At 37.0% G+C, this 27947-nt stretch overlaps 1 long non-coding RNA gene and 3 other non-coding genes across 4 annotated transcripts; 1 reads left to right on the forward strand and 3 right to left on the reverse strand.

The window, feature by feature from the left end:
* Positions 1–3507: 3507 nt before the first annotated feature.
* Positions 3508–3670, reverse strand: LOC124790894. Its single transcript, XR_007016359.1, has one exon. It is a non-coding gene; the product is annotated as a U1 spliceosomal RNA (small nuclear RNA).
* A 525-nt stretch (positions 3671–4195) lies between these two features.
* LOC124790114 lies at positions 4196–27947 on the forward strand. The gene is made up of 3 exons (XR_007016226.1): positions 4196–4355; positions 27025–27126; positions 27839–27947. It is a non-coding gene; the product is annotated as an uncharacterized LOC124790114 (long non-coding RNA).
* Positions 9727–9889, reverse strand: LOC124790896. The gene has a single exon (XR_007016361.1). It is a non-coding gene; the product is annotated as a U1 spliceosomal RNA (small nuclear RNA).
* On the reverse strand, positions 15946–16108 carry LOC124790895. The gene has a single exon (XR_007016360.1). It is a non-coding gene; the product is annotated as a U1 spliceosomal RNA (small nuclear RNA).

The raw sequence follows: 27947 nt of genomic DNA on the forward strand, positions 1-27947 counted from the left end.
TGACTCAATCATTTTGTGTGAAACCATCCACACAAGTGAAACTGACAGTTAAGTTAGTAACTACTTGACGAAGTGTGTGTGGAGTGATCAGCACAGACACACCAATATACATTTTTCTCTGTAAGAGATAGAAAGATTTTGTGTTGCAATCTTCACTTGTGTAAGGCTAAATGAACGAAGAATTTTTTGGGACAGATTTTGAAAACTGGTTTTTGGAGCCCAGCTAACCGTGTCCACCCTCTTAACAGTATTTTTCAACGATATTTCTATCTATACTAGCTAGAATTGTTCAAAGAGATCCCATCAGCAATGAGAGAAGCTCATCTTAATTCGCCATTGGCCTTATGTATAGCAAAACAGGCCTGATGCCTTGTACCTAATATCCATACTTAATAGCATGGACAATTACAGACAATAACTCCCACCACAGTAATTTTTACAGAAAGTTAATAGTATGTTGGACGAAAATCCCACCACAGTAATTTTTACAGAAAGTTAATAGCATGTTGGACAAAGTTTCTTCAGAATTCTAGGTCTCATATGGACTGCAACTTGGAGTAATTTTTAATACTTGAAGACATTAATGGAAGAACATGAGAATAGATGAGTATATCTTCTTTTTGCTTCGCAAGTTCAGAAGGTTTGATGATGAATGAGCAGTATACAGTTTCTCAGCAGGAAAGACACAGTGGTGTACAAGATCTGGACATTGGTTGAGAAAGGATTAGAGACTGAAAACTGTTTTAGGTGTGTAGGAGTTACTTAACCATCTAAACTGTAAAAGTGTTTATGGTAGAAACAAGGTTGCTCAGTGCAAATTTACAACGAGTCGATTAAATCGTGTATTCTAGATCTGCCCTAGTGAGCTGGTTCACTCTCACGCTGAGCACTGGGCAACCGGCTGCCTCATGCTGATAATATGATGTGGAAAGGTGGGATGAGTGAGTGGAAGGCAGGGGCGGGAGGGGTCAAAACAAGACATGTTCTATGGAGATGTATTGTTTCGTGGTGGCTCATTAATGCGTATTACGACAGATTTATATTCTAAGACTGGTGTAGTAATGAGAAATTGAAGTGAAATGATAGATATTTTAATATTTTGGTGAAGTGGCGTTAAGATGGAGCAGCTAAGGACGAAAAATGTTGTTTCTTACGATCCATCCAGCATTATGATGAATACCATTTTAGGGCGACACTTCTCAATATGATGGAACCATGCTGCAAACATCAAGGCCAATATTATAAAAAAAGGATTATGTAATTGATATGTGTTGCAGCATTATGACACTTTTTTACTCAGATAATTGGTTTGGTTCAAGTCCTACACAACTTGAGACCAAATAACTAAGAGGCATGTTAAGTGTGATGATACATAATTAGCTAAATTATCACATTGTGTGTTCAGCCAGCACAATATAGCTGCCCAAGTGTGTGTGTGTGAGAGATTACTCCAGTTCGTTAAAGAATTTGTCCAAAAGCTAGCGAAGTTTCTTTTCTTTATTTGTGCTCCTGTCGATGATTCAATCCTCCTATTGTATGAGGGTTTATCTTCTTTACACCTAAGTTGTTTAATCTGAAATGTACAAACAAATATAATGAATGTTTGTGGTACCACAATAATTCAAACAGAACATGTCATTTGCAGGTTCCTTTTCTGGTTTCAAGATTCTATAGTATATTGAATCTTTACGAAAGAGTGGAAGAATACACTTTACAGAATAATCAGTAGTAAAAGTGGCTGCATTTACAGAGGAGTGGAAGGATACACACTATGTAATAATTAGTAAGAGTCACTCTGTGTGTGTGTGTGTGTGTGTGTGTGTGTGTGTGTGTGTGTCATAAGCCTTTGATGAACTGACAGATGGCATTGATTCAGTTGTCAGGGCTTTCTTCTCTTGACAGTATGTCACGTCTTCATAGAAATGTTCTATTTGGTCGATGCACGATGAGTTAGAAAAGGTTATCCACAACCGTAAGTAAGTGGACAAGTAAACTCTTTGCATGCTGCTTACATTAAAACTCCAAGGTTGTTTCTTCAAGACTGATGTTTGCCCTTGTAATGCTTCATTATTGTACAGAATAGGACGCTAGAATAGTCACACCGACGATTCGGAATTCTCACTGTAGAACACATATCAGTAAATCATTACGTGGATGCATATGTCACATGCTGTGAAATGGTCAGGACCACGACAACAAGAAGGTGACATGATATGGATGATTTAGTAACTGTTTAACATTACTTCTGCGAGCTGTATAAATGCACTGAAATACAGCGATATTGTTTAGTGGAACTATAAAAAAGCTTTATATGAAATTTCTCTCACTGTTATATGAACACTATTATATGCATACTGTAGTGAAGTATCTTCAAATCGTTATTTTATATCAATATTACGGGAAGGGAAGGGGCAGCAGATGAGATGGCACCGTTTGGCATATTTATTTACCTTAATTATCAAATGATCATCTAGCAAATGATCTAGGAATTGTCAAGGTAGTGCAGTGCACATCAATAGCTCGAAATAGGCACAGAATATATAACATGTTTTAGAAGGACAGGAACAGGTGGTCATGAAGATAGGAGAGTAGTCAGCCATAGCCTTGATTAAAAAACAATCTCAGCATTCGCCTGAGTTATTTAGTACAACCACAGAATACAAACATCAGAGTGGCCCGACAGAGTAATACCATCCTCCCAAATATGAGGTCAGTGTGTAGTAGAACTGATGGGTGCAAGGGGCATTAGATGGAAAGAGATAAAATAAAATGAGAAAATTGTCTCTGTACCTGAGTTGTTTAAAGACGTGTATTGGAAGCTGAACAGAAAAATTAAAATGAAGGATATGTATGGGAAAGAGAGTCTTGCAAAAGGTGAAGCTTTTACTAACATTAAACGGAATTCCAGTGGAGCTGAGGTAAAGATTAGCTAAATCTTATGTCTGAAGTGTAGTGTTGTACAGGAGCGAATCATGGACAGGTAAAAAGAAATATAATATGAGTTGTCTGAAACAGGAGGATATTTAGAAAGTTTCGAAATGTAACTATGGAGAAGATAGTTTTCAGGTAAGGTGGGGTGACATATTTAAGCCTGGAGAAGTAAGGAAGACAATAGTGGAAGAAAGATGATAATTGGAAGCTATCAGAACAAGGAAAAAATCTTGATGGGGCATTTACTGCATAGAAATTGTCTGCATCAAGGAGTTATAGGGGGAATAATGGAAGAAATGAGAGGAAGAGCATTGGAATGATGAAGACATTGCAAGTGAGCGACAGATAAGGGAGATTCTTACATCTGGACAAGAAGGAGAGCATTTTGTAGTCTGTTCCTTATAATACAGCTATGTTCATAAAACTATCTTTACGGGTGAAAATCTTTTTGTTGTGTGTATCTTCGACTCTGCTTCTGCACCATATGGCAGGTAGCAACTTTGGTTCTAAAAATGTTGTTACATTCCATTGTGGATCTCCCATAATATGCATTTATCTATGTTTATTTGATATTAGACCGGGTCTGCGCGAACGCAGTCCCGACTACCAAAAATTATGCACCCGAGTTACCCACATTAGGGGTAATCGCAGGGGTCAGCCCAACCGAAGTGCAATGGAAGAGCCTCGTCCTGGAGGAACCGCCTTCATGATCACGGTATCCCCTGTGCCAGGTAAGTATGCTTTGACGCCCACAAGCTCGCCCCTTTACGTCATACAGAGCGCATTACAGCAATCGAGTGCACATCACTGTACACGTTATGTGTGGGCAGTTGTGCAATACATCGAGCCCGAAACGCTAATAAAATGCTTATATTTTGCGACTAAACTCTCCCATATTGTCAGTGGTGTCATCAAAGCTCTTAAAGACGGCATTTGACGAAACGGCGCTTACACAGGCCGTAGCTGTTTGGTCTAATTGGGCCGGGTAGTTCCATTCAGCGACAGCAGATGGCTCCCATACCGAGGGATGCGCGCGCATGAGATATCAGCTGCTCCCAGCATGCATTGTGGCCACAGTTAGGTTAGAGTTCTGTCTTCGCCAAGCCAGACACTTTGCGGTACTTTCTTAGAAAGTAAATGAGGCGTTCTTTATGGCTGTGTATAACAAATAGATTGTAGCCGTCCTTTCTGTATGACACAGCGTCGTATTCCGCATCGTTTCCATTTAGTTTTGCGACTAAAAGGGCACAAGTTGGTACGAACTATAATGGTAGTAGCCTGCGAAGAGTAATTCTTTAGGATATTTTTTAAAATTCTGTTGAGACAACTGTTCCTGTCAACCAATCACGCTGATCGATGTCGAAAGGCAATTCACTGCTCGTATAAAAACGGAAAATTTTCTCGAAAAACTTCTGTCACATTTGGTATGTTAATATGTAGAAAACTTTGACTAACATTTGCAGCAATGCGATAAAGAATTATGTGTCAATTTTCTGTTGTTCACAATCATCCCGTGAAAGCCGACCTTGTCAATATTTAGAATTTATTTGCGAAAAGAATCTCTCTTTGGACGTGTTCTTATTACATATTTACTGTATGTATGTTTGTAGCCTACTGCGAGTGTTTGCAGCTGTCGATGTGTTGATGAACAGAAAAATTATCTTGCATATAATTAAGGTTTACCTTACCATATGCTATTGCAATAAAATAAGTGTATATATGCAACAAAACAGAGATGTTAGGAGTTTCAGTGTCCTGCAGTATGGTTCCATATGTAAAAAGTAAGATACTTTGAAACATAAACATCCTTAAGAGATAAACCAGCCAATTACCCCTTATGAAACGATTATTTCTATATTCCAAGTCTGTGAAGTAAAATAAAAATAATTTCATTTATATAAAAATTAACAATATACAAATAATATAGTTTATTCATTTTCATGTTCACAACTATATTAATGTAATACTAAAATTGATTATAAAAGATACAATCTAGTTTCCTTTCCTAGAGCAAAGAATAAATAAACAATAGGGGGATTTCAGTTTTGAGAAAGCAAGATTGCCTGTAGGGTAAATATGATGACCATGTGCTCACTGTGTACTAATTAATAAGAATTATACTGTGATTTGTTGATTTTAGTCGAGACAGTCCAACACGAACAATGTCACTTTCAATATTTTAACATGTCACCTGCTTCCCACTGTCTCATCAGAGAGTGAAACATCCTGGGTATGTTACTGATTAAATTAGCTACCCCAGAAACTAACCATTTTATCTGTGTATATGAATTCATTATCTTCACCGAGATTTAGATGATCCTAGACCTTCCATTGTCATGATTAATTTTTTTATCTAACGAGGTTTCCATCACCAGGAATCTTCTAAGAGGGTAGGTGAAGTTATTATACAATAAAGTTAGAGTACATTCTAACTTTGTTCCTCAGAAAAGATGAGAGGTAATTTCATGAAGAAATATGCATACAGTCAACAAGAATGACATCCACTTGTATAAATAACTATGTTGCAAATATCTTAATTAACTATTAATTTTCATCTTACTAAAATGTTAATTTTCATGATTCCTTGAAAACTCAGGAAGAAATAACCATTTGTGTTTATTCAAATTTGATTTTATACTTATAAAACATACTTAGAATATTTACTAGGTCGTCACTGCACTCCATGTAGAAACAGATATATAATGTGTCGAGTTACTTAAACCCTTTCTATACTATTTGTACACGATAAAAAATTTATAACTTACAATTTTTCAGTGTTCAACTGAAATTGCGATGTGTGTTGTAGGCCATCATAAGTAGAATATCCTCTGAAAATTACTGTAAGATTCATGCATTAGACACAAACTTATGACTGAGTCCAATTCGTAGAAATGCGAAATGATGAAAACAGCGTTAAAGTTTGTAAGATGCTTTAGTGTACCCTATGATGTCTTCTATGAACTAAAATTCCCTGGTTGATATTATATTCCATGATCTTATTGGTTCTTTGCTTCATTCTGTGCATTCAGTTTCTTTCCCATTTTCCTTGCCTCCTTGGTGAATCATTCTGAACATCTTTTTCTCTTTTTTGGTGAATTTAATCTTCACATGTATTCCTCCTTCAAAAATTGTATCGTGTTTTGGTCCACAGGTATTTTAAGTCTGTTAGTTACTTTTAATTTGCCATTGATTCCATTGCTGAAAGTAGTCACAGAATCATAGGTTTATATTTGCACTATTCTTCTCCCAGAAAACCAGTTTCCAGACATGTCTTCCAAATTTTGAAATTTAATGACTCAATCATTTTGTGTGAAACCATCCACACAAGTGAAACTGACAGTTAAGTTAGTAACTACTTGACGAAGTGTGTGTGGAGTGATCAGCACAGACACACCAATATACATTTTTCTCTGTAAGAGATAGAAAGATTTTGTGTTGCAATCTTCACTTGTGTAAGGCTAAATGAACGAAGAATTTTTTGGGACAGATTTTGAAAACTGGTTTTTGGAGCCCAGCTAACCGTGTCCACCCTCTTAACAGTATTTTTCAAAGATACTTCTATCTATACTAGCTAGAATTGTTCAAAGGGATCCCATCAGCAATCAGAGAAGCTCATCTTAATTCGCCATTGGCCTTATGTATAGCAAAACAGGCCTGATGCCTTGTACCTAATATCCATACTTAATAGCATGGACAATTACAGACAATAACTCCCACCACAGTAATTTTTACAGAAAGTTAATAGTATGTTGGACGAAAATCCCACCACAGTAATTTTTACAGAAAGTTAATAGCATGTTGGACAAAGTTTCTTCAGAATTCTAGGTCTCATATGGACTGCAACTTGGAGTAATTTTTAATACTTGAAGACATTAATGGAAGAACATGAGAATAGATGAGTATATCTTCTTTTTGCTTCGCAAGTTCAGAAGGTTTGATGATGAATGAGCAGTATACAGTTTCTCAGCAGGAAAGACACAGTGCTGTGCAAGATCTGGACATTGGTTGAGAAAGGATTAGAGACTGAAAACTGTTTTAGGTGTGTAGGAGTTACTTAACCATCTAAACTGTAAAAGTGTTTATGGTAGAAACAAGGTTGCTCAGTGCAAATTTACAACGAGTCGATTAAATCGTGTATTCTAGATCTGCCCTAGTGAGCTGGTTCACTCTCACACTGAGCACTGGGCAACCGGCTGCCTCATGCTGATAATATGATGTGGAAAGGTGGGATGAGTGAGTGGAAGGCAGGGGCGGGAGGGGTCAAAACAAGACATGTTCTATGGAGATGTATTGTTTCGTGGTGCCTCATTAATGCGTATTACGACAGATTTATATTCTAAGACTGGTGTAGTAATGAGAAATTGAAGTGAAATGATACATATTTTAATATTTTGGTGAAGTGGCGTTAAGATGGAACAGCTAAGGGCGAAAGATGTTGTTTCTTACGATCCATCCAGCATTATGATGAATACCATTTTAGGGCGACACTTCTCAATATGATGGAACCATGCTGCAAACATCAAGGCCAATATTATAAAAAAAGGATTATGTAATTGATATGTGTTGCAGCATTATGACACTTTTTTACTCAGATAATTGGTTTGGTTCAAGTCCTACACAACTTGAGACCAAATAACTAAGAGGCATGTTAAGTGTGATGATACATAATTAGCTAAATTATCACATTGTGTGTTCAGCCAGCACAATATAGCTGCCCAAGTGTGTGTGTGTGAGAGATTACTCCAGTTCGTTAAAGAATTTGTCCAAAAGCTAGCGAAGTTTCTTTTCTTTATTTGTGCTCCTGTCGATGATTCAATCCTCCTATTGTATGAGGGTTTATCTTCTTTACACCTAAGTTGTTTAATCTGAAATGTACAAACAAATATAATGAATGTTTGTGGTACCACAATAATTCAAACAGAACATGTCATTCGCAGGTTAATTTTCTGGTTTCAAGATTCTATAATATATTGAATCTTTACAAAAGAGTGGAAGAATACACTTTACAGAATAATCAGTAGTAAAAGTGGCTGGATTTACAGAGGAGTGGAAGGATACACACTATGTAATAATTAGTAAGAGTCACTCTGTGTGTGTGTGTGTGTGTGTGTGTGTGTGTGTGTGTCATAAGCCTTTGATGAACTGACAGATGGCGTTGATTCAGTTGTCAGGGCTTTCTTCTCTTGACAGTATGTCACGTCTTCATAGAAATGTTCTATTTGGTCGATGCACGATGAGTTAGAAAAGGTTATCCACAACCGTAAGTAAGTGGACAAGTAAACTCTTTGCATGCTGCTTACATTAAAACTCCAGGGTTGTTTCTTCAAGACTGATGTTTGCCCTTGTAATGCTTCATTATTGTACAGAATAGGACGCTAGGATAGTCACACCGACGATTCGGAATTCTCACTGTAGAGCACATATCAGTAAATCATTACGTGGATGCATATGTCACATGCTGTGAAATGGTCAGGACCACCACAACAAGAAGGTGACATGATGTGGATGATTTAGTAACTGTTTAACATTACTTCTGCGAGCTGTATAAATGCACTGAAATACAGCGATATTGTTTAGTGGAACTATAAAAAAGCTTTATATGAAATTTCTCTCACTGTTATATGAACACTATTATATGCATACTGTAGTGAAGTATCTTCAAATCGTTATTTTATATCAATATTACGGGAAGGGAAGGGGCAGCAGATGAGATGGCACCGTTTGGCATATTTATTTACCTTAATTATCAAATGATCATCTAGCAAATGATCTAGGAATTGTCAAGGTAGTGCAGTGCACATCAATAGCTCGAAATAGGCACAGAATATATAACATGTTTTAGAAGGACAGGAACAGGTGGTCATGAAGATAGGAGAGTAGTCAGCCATAGCCTTGATTAAAAAACAATCTCAGCATTCGCCTGAGTTATTTAGTACAACCACAGAATACAAACATCAGAGTGGCCCGACAGAGTAATACCATCCTCCCAAATATGAGGTCAGTGTGTAGTAGAACTGATGGGTGCAAGGGGCATTAGATGGAAAGAGATAAAATAAAATGAGAAAATTGTCTCTGTACCTGAGTTGTTTAAAGACGTGTATTGGAAGCTGAACAGAAAAATTAAAATGAAGGATACGTATGGGAAAGAGAGCCTTGCAAAAGGTGAAGCTTTTACTAACATTAAACGGAATTCCAGTGGAGCTGAGGTAAAGATTAGCTAAATCTTATGTCTGAAGTGTAGTGTTGTACAGGAGCGAATCATGGACAGGTAAAAAGAAATATAATATGAGTTGTCTGAAACAGGAGGATATTTAGAAAGTTTCGAAATGTAACTATGGAGAAGATAGTTTTCAGGTAAGGTGGGGTGACATATTTAAGCCTGGAGAAGTAAGGAAGACAATAGTGGAAGAAAGATGATAATTGGAAGCTATCAGAACAAGGAAAAAATCTTGATGGGGCATTTACTGCATAGAAATTGTCTGCATCAAGGAGTTATAGGGGGAATAATGGAAGAAATGAGAGGAAGAGCATTGGAATGATGAAGACATTGCAAGTGAGCGACAGATAAGGGAGATTCTTACATCTGGACAAGGAGGAGAGCATTTTGTAGACTGTTCCTTATAATACAGCTATGTTCATAAAACTATCTTTACGGGTGAAAATCTTTTTGTTGTGTGTATCTTCGACTCAGCTTCTGCACCATATGGCAGGTAGCAACTTTGGTTCTAAAAATGTTGTTACATTCCATTGTGGATCTCCCATAATATGCATTTATCTATGTTTATTTGATATTAGACCGGGTCTGCGCGAACGCAGTCCCGACTACCAAAAATTATGCACCCGAGTTACCCACATTAGGGGTAATCGCAGAGGTCAGCCCAACCGAAGTGCAATGGAAGAGCCTCGTCCTGGAGGAACCGCCTTCATGATCACGGTATCCTCTGTGCCAGGTAAGTATGCTCTGACGCCCACAAGCTCGCCCCTTTACGTCATACAGAGCGCATTACAGCAATCGAGTGCACATCACTGTACACGTTATGTGTGGGCAGTTGTGCAATACATCGAGCCCGAAACGCTAATAAAATGTTTATATTTTGCGACTAAACTCTCCCATATTGTCAGTGGTGTCATCAAAGCTCTTAAAGACGGCATTTGACGAAACGGCGCTTACACAGTCCGTAGCTGTTTGGTCTAATTGGGCCGCGTAGTTCCATTCAGCGACAGCAGATGGCTCCCATACCGAGGGATGCGCGCGCATGAGATATCAGCTGCTCCCAGCATGCATTGTGGCCACAGTTAGGTTAGAGTTTTGTCTTCGCCAAGCCAGACACTTTGTGGTACTTTCTTAGAAAGTAAATGAGGCGTTCTTTATGGCTGTGTATAACAAATAGATTGTAGCCGTCCTTTCTGTATGACACAGCGTCGTATTCCGCATCGTTTCCATGTAGTTTTGCGACTAAAAGGGCACAAGTTGGTACGAACTATAATGGTAGTAGCCTGCGAAGAATAATTCTTTAGGATATTTTTTAAAATTCTGTTGAGACAACTGTTCCTGTCAACCAATCACGCTGATCGATGTCGAAAGGCAATTCATTGCTCGTATAAAAACGGAAAATTTTCTCGAAAAACTTCTGTCACATTTGGTATGTTAATATGTAGAAAACTTTGACTAACATTTGCAGCAATGCGATAAAGAATTATGTGTCAATTTTCTGTTGTTCACAATCATCCCGTGAAAGCCGACCTTGTCAATATTTAGAATTTATTTGCGAAAAGAATCTCTCTTTGGACGTGTTCTTATTACATATTTACTGTATGTATGTTTGTAGCCTACTGCGAGTGTTTGCAGCTGTCGATGTGTTGATGAACAGAAAAATTATCTTGCATATAATTAAGGTTTACCTTACCATATGCTATTGCAATAAAATAAGTGTATATATGCAACAAAACAGAGATGTTAGGAGTTTCAGTGTCCTGCAGTATGGTTCCATATGTAAAAAGTAAGATACTTTGAAACATAAACATCCTTAAGAGATAAACCAGCCAATTACCCCTTATGAAACGATTATTTCTATATTCCAAGTCTGTGAAGTAAAATAAAAATAATTTCATTTATATAAAAATTAACAATATACAAATAATATAGTTTATTCATTTTCATGTTCACAACTATATTAATGTAATACTAAAATTGATTATAAAAGATACAATCTAGTTTCCTTTCCTAGAGCAAAGAATAAATAAACAATAGGGGGATTTCAGTTTTGAGAAAGCAAGATTGCCTGTAGGGTAAATATGATGACCATGTGCTCACTGTGTACTAATTAATAAGAATTATACTGTGATTTGTTGATTTTAGTCGAGACAGTCCAACACGAACAATGTCACTTTCAATATTTTAACATGTCACCTGCTTCCCACTGTCTCATCAGAGAGTGAAACATCCTGGGTATGTTACTGATTAAATTAGCTACCCCAGAAACTAACCATTTTATCTGTGTATATGAATTCATTATCTTCACCGAGCTTTAGATGATCCTAGACTTTCCATTGTCATGATTAATTTTTTTATCTAACGAGGTTTCCATCACCAGGAATCTTTTAAGAGGGTAGGTGAAGTTATTATACAATAAAGTTAGAGTACATTCTAACTTTGTTCCTCAGAAAAGATGAGAGGTAATTTCATGAAGAAATATGCATACAGTCAACAAGAATGACATCCACTTGTATAAATAACTATGTTGCAAATATCTTAATTAACTATTAATTTTCATCTTACTAAAATGTTAATTTTCATGATTCCTTGAAAACTCAGGAAGAAATAACCATTTGTGTTTATTCAAATTTGATTTTATACTTATAAAACATACTTAGAATATTTACTAGGTCGTCACTGCACTCCATGTAGAAACAGATATATAATGTGTCGAGTTACTTAAACCCTTTCTATACTATTTGTACACGATAAAAAATTTATAACTTACAATTTTTCAGTGTTCAACTGAAATTGCGATGTGTGTTGTAGGCCATCATAAGTAGAATATCCTCTGAAAATTACTGTAAGATTCATGCATTAGACACAAACTTATGACTGAGTCCAATTCGTAGAAATGCGAAATGATGAAAACAGCGTTAAAGTTTGTAAGATGCTTTAGTGTACCCTATGATGTCTTCTATGAACTAAAATTCCCTGGTTGATATTATATTCCATGATCTTATTGGTTCTTTGCTTCATTCTGTGCATTCAGTTTCTTTCCCATTTTCCTTGCCTCCTTGGTGAATCATTCTGAACATCTTTTTCTCTTTTTTGGTGAATTTAATCTTCACATGTATTCCTCCTTCAAAAATTGTATCGTGTTTTGGTCCACAGGTATTTTAAGTCTGTTAGTTACTTTTAATTTGCCATTGATTCCATTGCTGAAAGTAGTCACAGAATCATAGGTTTATATTTGCACTATTCTTCTCCCAGAAAACCAGTTTCCAGACATGTCTTCCAAATTTTGAAATTTAATGACTCAATCATTTTGTGTGAAACCATCCACACAAGTGAAACTGACAGTTAAGTTAGTAACTACTTGACGAAGTGTGTGTGGAGTGATCAGCACAGACACACCAATATACATTTTTCTCTGTAAGAGATAGAAAGATTTTGTGTTGCAATCTTCACTTGTGTAAGGCTAAATGAACGAAGAATTTTTTGGGACAGATTTTGAAAACTGGTTTTTGGAGCCCAGCTAACCGTGTCCACCCTCTTAACAGTATTTTTCAAAGATACTTCTATCTATACTAGCTAGAATTGTTCAAAGGGATCCCATCAGCAATCAGAGAAGCTCATCTTAATTCGCCATTGGCCTTATGTATAGCAAAACAGGCCTGATGCCTTGTACCTAATATCCATACTTAATAGCATGGACAATTACAGACAATAACTCCCACCACAGTAATTTTTACAGAAAGTTAATAGTATGTTGGACGAAAATCCCACCACAGTAATTTTTACAGAAAGTTAATAGCATGTTGGACAAAGTTTCTTCAGAATTCTAGGTCTCATATGGACTGCAACTTGGAGTAATTTTTAATACTTGAAGACATTAATGGAAGAACATGAGAATAGATGAGTATATCTTCTTTTTGCTTCGCAAGTTCAGAAGGTTTGATGATGAATGAGCAGTATACAGTTTCTCAGCAGGAAAGACACAGTGCTGTGCAAGATCTGGACATTGGTTGAGAAAGGATTAGAGACTGAAAACTGTTTTAGGTGTGTAGGAGTTACTTAACCATCTAAACTGTAAAAGTGTTTATGGTAGAAACAAGGTTGCTCAGTGCAAATTTACAACGAGTCGATTAAATCGTGTATTCTAGATCTGCCCTAGTGAGCTGGTTCACTCTCACACTGAGCACTGGGCAACCGGCTGCCTCATGCTGATAATATGATGTGGAAAGGTGGGATGAGTGAGTGGAAGGCAGGGGCGGGAGGGGTCAAAACAAGACATGTTCTATGGAGATGTATTGTTTCGTGGTGCCTCATTAATGCGTATTACGACAGATTTATATTCTAAGACTGGTGTAGTAATGAGAAATTGAAGTGAAATGATACATATTTTAATATTTTGGTGAAGTGGCGTTAAGATGGAACAGCTAAGGGCGAAAGATGTTGTTTCTTACGATCCATCCAGCATTATGATGAATACCATTTTAGGGCGACACTTCTCAATATGATGGAACCATGCTGCAAACATCAAGGCCAATATTATAAAAAAAGGATTATGTAATTGATATGTGTTGCAGCATTATGACACTTTTTTACTCAGATAATTGGTTTGGTTCAAGTCCTACACAACTTGAGACCAAATAACTAAGAGGCATGTTAAGTGTGATGATACATAATTAGCTAAATTATCACATTGTGTGTTCAGCCAGCACAATATAGCTGCCCAAGTGTGTGTGTGTGAGAGATTACTCCAGTTCGTTAAAGAATTTGTCCAAAAGCTAGCGAAGTTTCTTTTCTTTATTTGTGCTCCTGTCGATGATTCAATCCTCCTATTGTATGAGGGTTTATCTTCTTTACACCTAAGTTGTTTAATCTGAAATGTACAAACAAATATAATGAATGTTTGTGGTACCACAATAATTCAAACAGAACATGTCATTCGCAGGTTAATTTTCTGGTTTCAAGATTCTATAATATATTGAATCTTTACAAAAGAGTGGAAGAATACACTTTACAGAATAATCAGTAGTAAAAGTGGCTGGATTTACAGAGGAGTGGAAGGATACACACTATGTAATAATTAGTAAGAGTCACTCTGTGTGTGTGTGTGTGTGTGTGTGTGTGTGTGTGTGTCATAAGCCTTTGATGAACTGACAGATGGCGTTGATTCAGTTGTCAGGGCTTTCTTCTCTTGACAGTATGTCACGTCTTCATAGAAATGTTCTATTTGGTCGATGCACGATGAGTTAGAAAAGGTTATCCACAACCGTAAGTAAGTGGACAAGTAAACTCTTTGCATGCTGCTTACATTAAAACTCCAGGGTTGTTTCTTCAAGACTGATGTTTGCCCTTGTAATGCTTCATTATTGTACAGAATAGGACGCTAGGATAGTCACACCGACGATTCGGAATTCTCACTGTAGAGCACATATCAGTAAATCATTACGTGGATGCATATGTCACATGCTGTGAAATGGTCAGGACCACCACAACAAGAAGGTGACATGATGTGGATGATTTAGTAACTGTTTAACATTACTTCTGCGAGCTGTATAAATGCACTGAAATACAGCGATATTGTTTAGTGGAACTATAAAAAAGCTTTATATGAAATTTCTCTCACTGTTATATGAACACTATTATATGCATACTGTAGTGAAGTATCTTCAAATCGTTATTTTATATCAATATTACGGGAAGGGAAGGGGCAGCAGATGAGATGGCACCGTTTGGCATATTTATTTACCTTAATTATCAAATGATCATCTAGCAAATGATCTAGGAATTGTCAAGGTAGTGCAGTGCACATCAATAGCTCGAAATAGGCACAGAATATATAACATGTTTTAGAAGGACAGGAACAGGTGGTCATGAAGATAGGAGAGTAGTCAGCCATAGCCTTGATTAAAAAACAATCTCAGCATTCGCCTGAGTTATTTAGTACAACCACAGAATACAAACATCAGAGTGGCCCGACAGAGTAATACCATCCTCCCAAATATGAGGTCAGTGTGTAGTAGAACTGATGGGTGCAAGGGGCATTAGATGGAAAGAGATAAAATAAAATGAGAAAATTGTCTCTGTACCTGAGTTGTTTAAAGACGTGTATTGGAAGCTGAACAGAAAAATTAAAATGAAGGATACGTATGGGAAAGAGAGCCTTGCAAAAGGTGAAGCTTTTACTAACATTAAACGGAATTCCAGTGGAGCTGAGGTAAAGATTAGCTAAATCTTATGTCTGAAGTGTAGTGTTGTACAGGAGCGAATCATGGACAGGTAAAAAGAAATATAATATGAGTTGTCTGAAACAGGAGGATATTTAGAAAGTTTCGAAATGTAACTATGGAGAAGATAGTTTTCAGGTAAGGTGGGGTGACATATTTAAGCCTGGAGAAGTAAGGAAGACAATAGTGGAAGAAAGATGATAATTGGAAGCTATCAGAACAAGGAAAAAATCTTGATGGGGCATTTACTGCATAGAAATTGTCTGCATCAAGGAGTTATAGGGGGAATAATGGAAGAAATGAGAGGAAGAGCATTGGAATGATGAAGACATTGCAAGTGAGCGACAGATAAGGGAGATTCTTACATCTGGACAAGGAGGAGAGCATTTTGTAGACTGTTCCTTATAATACAGCTATGTTCATAAAACTATCTTTACGGGTGAAAATCTTTTTGTTGTGTGTATCTTCGACTCAGCTTCTGCACCATATGGCAGGTAGCAACTTTGGTTCTAAAAATGTTGTTACATTCCATTGTGGATCTCCCATAATATGCATTTATCTATGTTTATTTGATATTAGACCGGGTCTGCGCGAACGCAGTCCCGACTACCAAAAATTATGCACCCGAGTTACCCACATTAGGGGTAATCGCAGGGGTCAGCCCAACCGAAGTGCAATGGAAGAGCCTCGTCCTGGAGGAACCGCCTTCATGATCACGGTATCCCCTGTGCCAGGTAAGTATGCTCTGACGCCCACAAGCTCGCCCCTTTACGTCATACAGAGCGCATTACAGCAATCGAGTGCACATCACTGTACACGTTATGTGTGGGCAGTTGTGCAATACATCGAGCCCGAAACGCTAATAAAATGTTTATATTTTGCGACTAAACTCTCCCATATTGTCAGTGGTGTCATCAAAGCTCTTAAAGACGGCATTTGACGAAACGGCGCTTACACAGTCCGTAGCTGTTTGGTCTAATTGGGCCGCGTAGTTCCATTCAGCGACAGCAGATGGCTCCCATACCGAGGGATGCGCGCGCATGAGATATCAGCTGCTCCCAGCATGCATTGTGGCCACAGTTAGGTTAGAGTTTTGTCTTCGCCAAGCCAGACACTTTGTGGTACTTTCTTAGAAAGTAAATGAGGCGTTCTTTATGGCTGTGTATAACAAATAGATTGTAGCCGTCCTTTCTGTATGACACAGCGTCGTATTCCGCATCGTTTCCATGTAGTTTTGCGACTAAAAGGGCACAAGTTGGTACGAACTATAATGGTAGTAGCCTGCGAAGAATAATTCTTTAGGATATTTTTTAAAATTCTGTTGAGACAACTGTTCCTGTCAACCAATCACGCTGATCGATGTCGAAAGGCAATTCATTGCTCGTATAAAAACGGAAAATTTTCTCGAAAAACTTCTGTCACATTTGGTATGTTAATATGTAGAAAACTTTGACTAACATTTGCAGCAATGCGATAAAGAATTATGTGTCAATTTTCTGTTGTTCACAATCATCCCGTGAAAGCCGACCTTGTCAATATTTAGAATTTATTTGCGAAAAGAATCTCTCTTTGGACGTGTTCTTATTACATATTTACTGTATGTATGTTTGTAGCCTACTGCGAGTGTTTGCAGCTGTCGATGTGTTGATGAACAGAAAAATTATCTTGCATATAATTAAGGTTTACCTTACCATATGCTATTGCAATAAAATAAGTGTATATATGCAACAAAACAGAGATGTTAGGAGTTTCAGTGTCCTGCAGTATGGTTCCATATGTAAAAAGTAAGATACTTTGAAACATAAACATCCTTAAGAGATAAACCAGCCAATTACCCCTTATGAAACGATTATTTCTATATTCCAAGTCTGTGAAGTAAAATAAAAATAATTTCATTTATATAAAAATTAACAATATACAAATAATATAGTTTATTCATTTTCATGTTCACAACTATATTAATGTAATACTAAAATTGATTATAAAAGATACAATCTAGTTTCCTTTCCTAGAGCAAAGAATAAATAAACAATAGGGGGATTTCAGTTTTGAGAAAGCAAGATTGCCTGTAGGGTAAATATGATGACCATGTGCTCACTGTGTACTAATTAATAAGAATTATACTGTGATTTGTTGATTTTAGTCGAGACAGTCCAACACGAACAATGTCACTTTCAATATTTTAACATGTCACCTGCTTCCCACTGTCTCATCAGAGAGTGAAACATCCTGGGTATGTTACTGATTAAATTAGCTACCCCAGAAACTAACCATTTTATCTGTGTATATGAATTCATTATCTTCACCGAGCTTTAGATGATCCTAGACTTTCCATTGTCATGATTAATTTTTTTATCTAACGAGGTTTCCATCACCAGGAATCTTTTAAGAGGGTAGGTGAAGTTATTATACAATAAAGTTAGAGTACATTCTAACTTTGTTCCTCAGAAAAGATGAGAGGTAATTTCATGAAGAAATATGCATACAGTCAACAAGAATGACATCCACTTGTAGAAATAACTATGTTGCAAATATCTTAATTAACTATTAATTTTCATCTTACTAAAATGTTAATTTTCATGATTCCTTGAAAACTCAGGAAGAAATAACCATTTATGTTTATTCAAATTTGATTTTATACTTATAAAACATACATAGAATATTTACTAGGTCGTCACTACACACCATGTAGAAACTGATCTCTAGTGAGATGAGTCACTTAAAGCCTTTCTGTACCATTTTTACATTATTAAAAATGTACAACTTAAAAATGTTTTAATCTTCAGCAGAAATTGCGATGTGTGTTGCAGGCCATCATAAGTAGAATATCCTATGAAAATCATTAGATGATTCATGTATTAGTCAGAAATTTATCAGAGAAACCATTTTGTAAGAATGTGAAATGTTAAGTTTGTAAAATGCTTGAGTGTACACTTTGATGTCTTCTATAAACTTAAATTCCCAGGTAAATACTATATTGTGTGATCTTATCCATTATATCCTTCATTCTGTGCTTTCAGTCAGTTTCACATTCTCCTTGTCTCCTTGGTGTATCATTCTGCCCATCGTTTTGTCTTTTTTGATGATTTTATTCTTCACATGTATTCCTTCTTCAAAAACTGTAACGTGTTTTGGTCCACAGGTATTTTAAGTTTGTTAGTTACTTTTAATTTGTCATTTATTCCATTACTGAAAGTAATCACAGCATCATAATTTTATATTTGCACTACTCTTCTTCTAAAAAAACCAGTCTCCATACATGTCTTCCATATTTTCGAATTTATTGACTGAATCATTTTGTGTGAATCCCACGACAGACATTTTAAGTTTCTTAAATATTAAATCTGTATTATAGTTTGCATTTGCAGTACGTACTCTATATTCTGTAGGACTAAAATAGATTTTTACTTTTTTCATAGAAGAAATTAGTGTATGGTTATGATTATTAGCACTTCCCTGCAAATTACTATGACTGTATAAAAACAGCCCTATTTCGTTATATAAGATGTTTTTAGCCCTCCTCCATTCTAAATAAAAAATAATCACCTCAGAAGCCATGTGAAAAACACCAATAAAAAGTTGTCCGCACTGTCAATAGCACAACACAATTCAAGCAACAAACGCAACAAACAGTTCTAAGGCTAGGTTAGGTTAGGTTAGGCAAACAATCGAAGCACTGAACTATGCCTAACAAATATAAAAAATATACAATGCCTTTCTGTGACACAGAATATTAGAAGCAGATGCCAAAGTTAAACTGCCAATTAAGTTAGGAACTAATTGATGAAGTGTGTGGAGTGTTTGGCAAGCACACACACACCAGTATACATATTTCTCTGTAATAGATAGAAAAATTGTGTAAGTCAAAAGAAACGAAGAATTTTTTGGGACAAATTTTCAAAATTGCTTTTTGGAGCCCAGCTAACCGTGTCCACCCTCTTAACTCAACAGTATTTTTCAAAGATATTTAAGTTTATACGAGCTGGAATTGCTCAAAGAGAACCCATCAGCAATCAGAGAAGAATTACTCATCTTAATCTGCCATTGACCCTATGTATAATAAGGCAGGCCTTATGTCTTATACCTAATATACACATACTTAATTACATACATAATTACTGACATTTATCCCACCACAGTAATTTTTACAGAAAGTGAATAGTATGTTGGATCAAGTTTCTTCAGAATTCTAGGTCTCAAATGGACTGCATCTTGGAGTAATTTCTTAAGATTTGAAGACATTAATGGAAGAACATGAGAATACATGAGTATATGTTCTATTTACTTCGCAAGTTCAGAAGGTTTGATCGTGAATAAGCAGTATTCGGTTTTTCAGCAGGAAAGACATAGTGGTGTACAAGATCTGGACATTGTTCCAGTAACGATTAGAGACTGAAAAGTGTTTTAGGTGTGTAGGAGTCACCTAAGCATCAAAACAGTAAAAGTATGTATGGGTGAAACAAGGTCGCTCAGTACGAATGTTTAATGAGTCGATTATATCGTGTATTCTAGACGTGCCATTGTGAGCTGTGTAGCGCTCATGCTGAGCAGTGAGCAGCCGGCTGGCTTATAGTTATATTATGATGGGGAAAGGTGGGATGAGTGGAAGGCAGGGGCGGGAGGGCTCGGAACAAGGCAACTTTGCAACGAGTCTTAGCTCTACGACCGTTAATGTCATGTTCTTTGGAGATGTACTGTTTCGTGGTGGCTCATTAATGCGTATCGCGGCAAATTTATTTTCTAAGACTGGTGTAATAATGAGAAATGGAAGTGAAATGAAAGACTTCTTTATATTTTGATGAAACAGAGATAAGATGGAGCCGCTGCTGGCGAAGCATGTTATTTCTTACGATCCATGCAGCATTATGATGAATGCCATTTTAGGATAACATTTAAATTAACAAACATGTTTCGTTAACATTATATTTAAATGTCAAACACAGAAACACGGGAAGTCATTTAATATTACTTGTTTTGGTATTCAGTGAAGTATGAATGTTTGGTACCACTCTCTGTGCACGTGTAATTCGATGACATGATTTTGAGCTGAAGTCTCTCAGTGAATTTCTGCCTTTAGATTTCGTTTTCTTTGTTGTGGGAATACGTTGTTCTGTCAAGTATGTACACAGATAGTAACATTCGATGTAATCGTAGCTTCAGACTTGTAAAATCGTGGAAATTTGTGTTGAGGAAATAAATGTTGGCGGGACTAATTTATTATAAAACTTACCACGGAACAGTCACACTATATTTTTATTAAGTTCAAATTGTAGCTCAATTTCCACACCGTCAACATCAACTGAAAATCAATGAAACTGCGAAAAGCATCATGGTAACAGCTCGAACTGCAGATTCATTTGTCGCGTCTTCCTCCAGATAGTAAAAATATATTTTCGTTGTGAAAATGTTGGGGAAAGTTACCCAGATGTTTATTCATCTGCTACCGGATGATGAATACTTATTTCCGTCACATCGCTTAACAGTGCTCTATAATTTATGCACCACTTCTTCTCGCTTTTCGTTTTTCAGTCGTCCATAATCGTTTGCACGGAAGATATTGACTGTCGTTGTAAAATGAATTTTTTCATTGTGTTCAGAGTTTTGCAGCACACATAAACATTTCAAAACACCACTGCGTACTACCATACAGGCATCGTGCACTGATGTGTTGTAAATTGATGTTGGTTTGTCTGACCTTCACATGGAAGTTCCTAATCCAGCTATAATGCTACTTTTCATCGATATTACCCTTAGCCATCCAGGTACAATGTCACTCAAAACCACCCAGGTGTTGTCTAGAAGATATCAAGAAGTATATGTTACATAGAATGTAAATAATTTGCCTTGGAATATTTAACTGTTTTTTTAATAGCTTCAAAAAGAATAATAACATAGAAACTTCGAAAACAAATTAACGAAATAACTGAAAGTATTAACAATCATAAGTGACAAAAATTAAGAATTTGTTTCATACATTTATAAAGACAGTGACTTACTATGCGATCCTCGTCGTTAAGGTGTCTTATAATATCTCCAAGCGTATTTCTGGATATTTTCAGGAATTAGCACTATTTCTGCGACCCTTCACACGCTGAGTGATATGTCGCTGTCGGAAGTCGAATTAGTTCTGTAGCATCCTGCTTGCTGTCTCATAGTCCATGAGACAACACGAAGCCATATTAAGCCAAGCAAATTAGAATTTTTCTTCCTAAAATTGGTGGAATTTTGGAAACTGTTTTAACCACCCCAGTTGACCTCAGATAAGAAAAATTTGAGTTTGCCCCGATTTCTGAGTGGAGCTTCAGCCGAAATGAAACAAAAAACACAAAAACTTCGTATTTTTCAGTTTTTTTGTTTTTTTTTCCCCCAAAGTCCCCCAAAACTAAGCATTTAATCGAAATAGCTGAGATTACCAAAAATGTAGAGCATTAAACTGTGGATCGATGGAGTTCCAAAACTTCGCTATTTGCTCAAATTTTGCGACAGAAAAGGCACGCCATAAACCGGGAATTTCTCACACTTTTCGAAAAAGACTCGTTTCATCGCAATAAAACGAGCAGCATTTGAGAATTGGCCAATTTGAAGCAAAATGTTATGGGAGAAAAGTTGTAGAGCATCAGACGTGAAATTTCTAAGAAGAAATCGAGTCCTACCTTTAAAGTGCATAACATCTAAAATCACAGTGCACTGCAAAGTCATCCCGACTTTCTCAGAATCGCGTTCGCTTCAGCTCTTCGAGCTTGTCCCATGCCCTGTATCTATGTTTAACTACGTAGGTATGCAGAAAATACAAAACGCTGTTTTTGCAATGTGTTTGATGCCTGTAAAGATCCAGTTTACTTATAAAAGGCAGAGTTCTATTGCACAAAGAGGCGTGGGAGGCAGAAGAATTATTTTCTTCCACAGGTACGAAGTATTTCGATTATATCATAGAAAGAACGCCATTGTGTTTGATGGATACCCTGATGAAACAAATCACAGCAGCACGGCATCAGCTGAGCGGCTGCGTAGAACCATCAAAAGAACTGCGCCAATTGTCACATTTAATGAAAAACGTCATTAACCATGGAAAAAGATTTTTTATCTGTTAAATGAATAAAATAAAGAGAGCCTCATTTGTTTAATGATCGTACATATTAAAGGTGAGTACTTTAGTATTAATCAACCGCTGAGAAAGCAAATACTGCAGTCGTAGCTTCTGCTGTTGACGTTGCTCGGCACAGTGTTGCTAGTGAGGTCAGAGATGTTCTTGTGATTCTAACCACTTGAGCCCCATTGGCCCCCAACATTTTTCTATTGAAGCCAGGCAAACACAGACAAGGCGACGTAGTCTACAGAACCCTAAAAGTTCAAATTGTGTCTAGTATTGAAAGACGACATTCTATTCTTACATGCCTTCAGTGGCTGCGACACGATCGTTTAGCGGCAGAGGAAAACTGAAATTCCTCACGACACTGGAGACGAAAAACGACCTATAGATAACAACAGAGACATTCCGCAACTCCAGTGCTACTGCTGATGTGAGTGTTGAGACTGGACAAAAAGTTATAGCAGGTGTAAAAATATTCCAGCTGGTAAATGCTGATTATAGCTTAGATGAGTAATAAAGTTAGTAATTAAACTTTATATGATTTAGATATTATGTAATGATATATAATATTAAAATTATTTGCAAGTCTGGTCGCTAATGCTGTTATTTACATTCCACTCCCTATCCTTTTTTCTGCATAGTTTTAAAGTGTCTATGAAAACATAAATTTAGTATCTACACTGATTATGTTGAATTCGCTGTAAATGTTGTATGTGAAAGTAACTGTACTGAAAAATTGACTAGTTTCACACAATGCAGTACCACCTATGTATGGAACATGAAATAAAACTAGAATTTTTGGAAACAATTTTGAATGTTACCGCTACGAAGAGTGCATCAGAGTAAAGTCGGGCGGAGACATCTATCGTTTCGTTCGGTAGTCCAGGGTCCTGACTATTACGCTGCCTGTCTTATGTACGTCTTAAATGTTAGCCAAACAGGAGAACATAAACATGAGTCAGTCTCTGATGAGTGGCGACTGGGGTAGGGCATTTTGTGTGTTGATGTAACTCGCCATAAGCAGCAAAGGGAAGTCAAAATATTATGATTGGACTGTGCGTGTCTTGCTGTGCGATACATCAAGATAAGAACTTAAATTCGTGAAAAAAATGGTTGCTTGGGCAGCCTATGGATTCAGAAAAAGAAGCGCAAAGTCAGCTATTACTGTCCACAGATAAAGGCTTTTGCGGCGGCAAGTCGTGGCCGAGCGGTTCTAGACGCTACAGTCTGAAGTCGCGCGACCGCTACGGTAGCAGGTTCGTATCCTGCCTCGGGCATGGATGGTTAGTTAGGTTTAAGTAGTTCTAGGGCACTGATGACCGTAGAAGTTTGTCCCATAGTGCTCAGAGCCTTTTTAAATCCTTTTGCCAAACTAATACATTTCGTATGGAGTGTTTATTGCGATAGTTACGCTTGCCGTTTTCAAACTGTCACCTTTATAATATATATGTTTCCGAAGGACAGCAAAAGGAAAAGATTTTGGGCCGAATCATTACACAATTAATACAGAACCAACAAAATGTGGCAGAATATGTTCAGAGCATCGACCTTTGATGCCGTGTGTTCTCATCAGACGGCGCTGTGCCTCGCATTTTCTCTTCGACTCCGTCATGCATGCAAAATGTGAGCTGCGTTGGATCTTTTATAAATCGTTGTTATGTCCCCGTGTGTGAGACCTCTTTATATGACAGAATTTGGTGTTACAGGTTTTTTTCATGTGCAGTTGGCACCCGGTGTCGCCCGAGCTGTCCATGCCGTGTATAGTTTTACTTCAGCGTTTGCGTCTGCGGTAACCTAAAGAATGAATTTTATGACTAGAAAAAAAAATCATTAATTTATTGTTCTCAACGCATCACTTCTTTTTGGGGTGCCTGTGTGAGTTGTGCTTGTTGAGCGTAATAGTCTGCAGATGAACTGTTCAGCCCAGGAATTTCATTCTGAAAATTGTTCAATAAACAGTCCAACACAATACATTGAGATGCTTTTCTTTTAGCAGTAAACGCTACCAACCTTGCACCATGCTTATTTAATATAAACATGTATAACTGTAACACTTGCCCTTATTTAATTAAGAGTGAAAGGGAGAAAAAACACACATCAATATATGATATCCATTTTATGACATAAATCTTAGTCTTGGTTTTACCAGGAGCTTCAGCAATATATCTGCTAGCTGCTCTACATTCGAAATACGCCAGATGGCTAACTGCCCTGTAATCTGTGCGTCTCGCTGTTGCCTTATTATTAACTTTAAGGACTGGAACTTCCATGTGCTTTCTCATTCCTCTAACAAGTCTGCATGCATAAATTATTTCTGTAACAGCTTATGTTGCAGCTACAAAATTTGCTTCAGTTGTAGATTTGGCTGTCATTGCCACTCTACCTGCATGTGTAGTAAGGACACCAGATGCCGACTGACCAGTTTTGCTGCACCCTCCAACATGTGCAACACCATAGACATGTTATATACCACTGCACAAACTTGGATAATAGATGATAGTAAGGTCACATATACCTGCTACGTACCAGAATACTGATTTTAGTATCACATCTGTTGATGTTGAGTCCAGCGTCCAGACAGTAAGCCAGCACTGTAATCCAAAGCAGATCTCACTCCAAGAATCAGAGTCACCAGTTCTCCAAATGCTTGTTGATAAAAAAAAAGTTACACTTGTGTGCATTATTTGTTTCTGCTTGTGATGTATCCGGTTCCTTTACTATAGGTGTTGAAATAGGTTTACACTCATGAAAATCGAAACAGACCAGAATCTTCCTTGCATATACTCATTGACCTAACTTCATTGCACCAACAACAAAGCGTTTGAACCTCAAACCCAAGGAAATACTACAGGCTGGTTCCACAGTGATCTTGAATTCAGTTTTCACATTCTCAGTGAACTTTCTGGAATCTTGATGATCACTCACCACAACTAATATCTCATTACCAAAAGCTTCTACGTGATGTATAGGGATGGATATGCGTCGTTTTGCCTTGAAACCAGCTGACGAGAGAAATGCTCAAAAATGTTTGTTCCAAGATTTCTGTGTTTGCTTTAAATTCATACAAACTTCACCTTAATTTGGAAATACTTGCTGACCCATCACTGTGCGCATTTGGCTATTGCATATGGATTCCTTTTTCTAATTCTCCGTACAAGAAAACAGAGACACATCGAACTACATCAGATGCATCTACTCAGCTGCAACAATTCTTAGCATTGAATTGTGCACAGCTTAGCTATTAGACTGAAAGTTTCACTGAAGTGTTCACTTATCCCCTTGATGACAAGCCATGCTTTATATTTTTCTATACTCCAGTCTGAATTAGTCCTTACAGACAAATCCTCTTGCTTGGTATGGCTGTTGCTCCTTTTGGTAGAACAATTACTTCTCATATCTTATTCTGTTATAGTGACTACAATTCATTTTTCATACATTGCTTCCAGTGAACACTTGTATAATATTGACATTTTCTTCATATTACTATGGATTTGCTTTTGTTCCTCTCTCATCAGTGGCATTACAAGTTTAGTTATCTGTGAAGACTTCATTAATGTTGAATGATTTTGCAATTGTTGCTGGGGTGGAATAAACATTTGCCCTTGTCTGTTACCAGCACTGTCCTCTTTACTCTTTGGTTCATAAGACTCTTCTTCACCCGAGTTTGTCTCATGGGTCATTCCATGTCAAGTGTCCCAATTTAGAGGATGATCCCAGCTCAACCATCTTCAATTTTGATGAAATTTGTACAGGATGTACCTTAGGGCCCTACATGAACTTATGCAAAGTTTCAGGCTCACCTGTAACTTGGTTGAGGTGCTAGAGCCATTTTCGTGAAGACCACTTTTACAGAGACTGAAAAGTAGTGAAGAAATCATCAAGTTCGGCATTCCACTGTTCCTAATGTAAAAGAGCTAGACTCTTGCTTCTGGGTATAGAGGTACAACTTTGTGTGCTCTACACACAAATGTTGCAAGTAGAGTTCAGAAAGCAATGCATTTGGCATAATTGCAGTTCAAAGTGGGCAACAAATCATGTCACGAAAAATTTGCCTCATAGTTTAACAAGGCAAAAGTAATGGAGAAAGTGCGCTATGGACCTGGTCTTTTGCCACACTACTGTCTGTCTGGGTGTTTAGCATATAATAAATTTTGGCCTGACTTGTATGTTTAATTACTGTGCTACCATACTGTAAATCTGCTAAAACACATGAATGTATCAAAATATACCCATGTTCAGAGTCACGTATCTCAAAGTGGACACCTACCACATTACATTCATTAACGCCATTCAACTCATTTCATTCTATTAGAGAAATGTATTTTCATTTTGGTGTATCTTCGGATAAGGTGCAAAAATGTCGCCTAAAATTTGGAATTTTGTTGTTTATGTCTTCATTGTTTAAATATTTATTTTGCTGTTTATTCAGTGATTTTAAACCTGTTTGTGACAGGTTCATTGCTAAATTTAACCATTTAACTGTACTAGAGACTGCTACTTCTTGGGAAGCTGAATGCTTATTAATTTTATTTCTTTTCTTTATTTTGGACTCGACAATTTTATTTTAGTGTCCGAAGGATATCAAGTTGTTGCTAAAATGGAAGAACAAGATCAAGTTAATGTATGCAGTTTTGGATGTACTGATTCCTCATGCCATTTAACGACATACGGTGAGTTACATTGATTTACTTCTTGTATCTGATGGATTCATGTGTGATCTTGGACTTAATAATGCTGTATATTTTTTATGGTTGAAGGTTTAATATAATTTTTCTTTTCTTGTCAGTTTGGATATGACAGAAATTTGTGAGTGCTGCTTATTGCAGAGGTGAAAAGATAGGTTGTATGCAGTCATGTTGTTACAGTTATTTGGACTGATTACAGATGATTTGTGTGTGTGTGTGTGTGTGTGTGTGTTGTGTGTGTGTTTAAGTATTTGGTTGGTAGTTCTGTTGGATTGTGGTTGTTAGGTATCATGCATATTGGTTTACCATTGTTAGTTAGGTATGTTTTTGATATTAGATGTGTGTGTGTTATTTATACTGTAGGTGTTATTTATACTGTTGGGTTCGTTTTAAGTAGATAGGGTAAGTGAAGGCGGGGGTTACAAATTTGGCAATTTGGCCAAGTGAAATTTGCGGTATTGCGTTTTGGGGTTGGGGTGAGTTTATGGTATTGAAAGCTTCATGTGAAAGTCAATCCATATTAAGTGATACAATGAGGGTTGCTTGAGCATTTTTAAATAGTTTGATTTTTTTTACATGTGATTACCATATAATGGTAATGACAGTTTTCAGAAAAATTTTACCTTGCATTGTTACTAAGTGCACAACAGTTTTTCAATTTGGAGACATTGGCATTAATTTGAATATCTCTCTACAGGGTGAAGTTACAACATTGCTATTGACTTGATTGTTTTAAGAGACGTCTCCTCTACAACACCAACTGAGGTGGTGCAGTGGTAGCACACTGGACCCACATTCAGGACGAC

This window comes from Schistocerca piceifrons, chromosome 3, assembly GCF_021461385.2.
Source record: "Schistocerca piceifrons isolate TAMUIC-IGC-003096 chromosome 3, iqSchPice1.1, whole genome shotgun sequence".
Lineage (NCBI taxonomy): Eukaryota > Metazoa > Arthropoda > Insecta > Orthoptera > Acrididae > Schistocerca > Schistocerca piceifrons.